Source organism: Oryctolagus cuniculus, chromosome 1 (genome assembly GCF_964237555.1).
Source record: "Oryctolagus cuniculus chromosome 1, mOryCun1.1, whole genome shotgun sequence".
Taxonomy (NCBI): Eukaryota; Metazoa; Chordata; class Mammalia; order Lagomorpha; family Leporidae; genus Oryctolagus; species Oryctolagus cuniculus.
The window spans coordinates 6928658-6930520 of NC_091432.1; the positions used below are offsets into that span (position 1 = coordinate 6928658).

The 1863-nt window shown below is 60.2% G+C and overlaps 2 non-coding genes across 2 annotated transcripts; both read left to right on the forward strand.

Annotated features, from left to right (window-relative positions):
- The first annotated feature begins 1228 nt into the window (after nucleotides 1-1228).
- Nucleotides 1229-1372, forward strand: LOC127487487 (small Cajal body-specific RNA 17). Its single transcript, XR_007914332.2, has one exon. It is a non-coding gene; the product is annotated as a small Cajal body-specific RNA 17 (non-coding RNA).
- A 54-nt stretch (nucleotides 1373-1426) lies between these two features.
- On the forward strand, nucleotides 1427-1509 carry LOC127487486 (small Cajal body-specific RNA 18). The gene has a single exon (XR_007914331.2). It is a non-coding gene; the product is annotated as a small Cajal body-specific RNA 18 (non-coding RNA).
- The last annotated feature ends 354 nt before the right edge of the window (nucleotides 1510-1863 follow it).

Consider the following 1863-nt stretch of genomic DNA (forward strand, 5'->3'; position numbering starts at 1 on the left):
GCCGCTGCCCCGGATCACAGCACCAGCTCCAGCCCCCGGCCCGCGGCCTCCGATCAGCTCGCTGCTGACGCCTGGGAAGCAGCGGGTGGTGGCCGAGTGCTTGGGTCCCTGCACCCGCGGGGGACTCGGCTCCTCGCTCCGGGCTTCAGCGTGGCCCAGCCCCAGCCATCGCGGCCCTTTGGAAAGCAGGCCAGCGGATGAAATCTTCAAAATAAGAAAAACAGTATTTCTCAGCGTCCCCGGAGAGACGTGGGGTTCTTGTCTGCTCAAGGGGTGACGGCAGAGTAGCAAGGTTTTTGGGGGACAGGGCATCCGTCAGGACGGAGCGGGCAGAGAGAGGGCGCCCTCGGACGGGGAGAGCGAGGTTACTCGTTAAATGGAGGGAGCACACCGGGCGGGCCAGGCGGGCGGCTCAGCCTGGAGCAGAGAGCTGAGCGGGCAGTCTTTGTGTAGCCCCCCCCCCCCGGCTTTTAAGGGGGTCTCTCTCTACCCCCCTCCAGGACAAAGGCTTTGTGGAATGTAAGAACCTCCCTTCCCGGGTCTGGAGAGCCCTGCACCGGGCAAAGACTTCCATGGTTGTACTGCTCGGTGTTATCAGGCCAGGAAACCCACTAGGTCCTGGGGGGAGTTCCCTGGGGGCCTTGCAGGGGCACGGCTGGGGCCACCTGGACGCTGCCAGGGCCTGGGCAGGACTCTGAGGAGCGGATGCTGGGCTGCTTCCCGGGTGGGCGTCTTCCTGAGGCCCCGCTCCCTCACACAGGCTAATGTCTAGCCTCCTGCCCAACACCAGGGCCAGCAGGGTGGCGCAGCAGGCGGGTGGTTAACTGCTGCCTGAGACGCCATGTCCCATAGCAGCCCGGTTCAAGTCCCGGCTGCTCCACTTCCGATCCAGCTCTCTGCTAATGCCCCTGGGAAAGCAGCAGAGGATGGGCCAAGTGCTCAGGCCCCTGCACACACGTGGGAGACCCCAATGAAGCTCCTGGTTCCTGGCCTCAGCCTGGCCTACCCTGGCCATTACGGCCATTTTGGGAGTGAATTGCCAGATGGAAGATCTGTCTCTCTCTCTGTCACTCTGCCTTTCAAATAAATAAAATCTTTTTTAAATAGTATCTCTCAATGGTGACACTTGGGAATTTGCAGAAGCTGCTTTGGAGTTCCAGGTGGCGGGCGTGGGCGCGGGGCAGGCCGGCGGGCGGGTGGGGTGCGGCGAGGGTTGTAGGGTAGGGTGCGCCCGGATCCCAAGTGCAGCCCCCGCATGAGCCCGCAGTGTTTTCCTTATATGATCAGGCCCCGTTACGGGCGGGGCCGCTTGTCTCAGGGCCTGAGAGGAATATGAAAACGAGGCAGGCGAAGTGGGGCTCGGGGCCCGGGAAGTTAGGGGCGAGAGGGGCGGTGGGGAGGCCTGTGCCACTGTGACCGTGAGCCCTGGCCGATGACGACCAGACCACTGCACAATCTGAGTCCTGCACACCAGGCGTTGGAGTGTGTTCTGAGAACAGACCAAGGCCGGGCGAATAAAATACAAAAGAAAAAAGAAAAATAAATAAAAAGAAGCTGCTTTGGTTCCTGCAATGAAGGTGTTAGTGAAGTGACACCTTGACAGCAGGGACTCCATTTTGGAGCACCTGAGACTCCATTCTGGGAAGGTGCCCCCCCACACCGTGAGACTCTGGTCTGAAACGAGGACCTAGAACAGTCGGACGATAGCAGTCCCCTCCATCACACCTGGCAGAGCACCGAACCCCCCAGCATGAGCACTCAAGCTTGGGAGGGGTAGGCTGCACCTGGGTTAATGATAAATATGTAATTGTCTATGTCCTACGTATGATGTAAGCCAACACCTGGATTCATGTCAGGATTGTA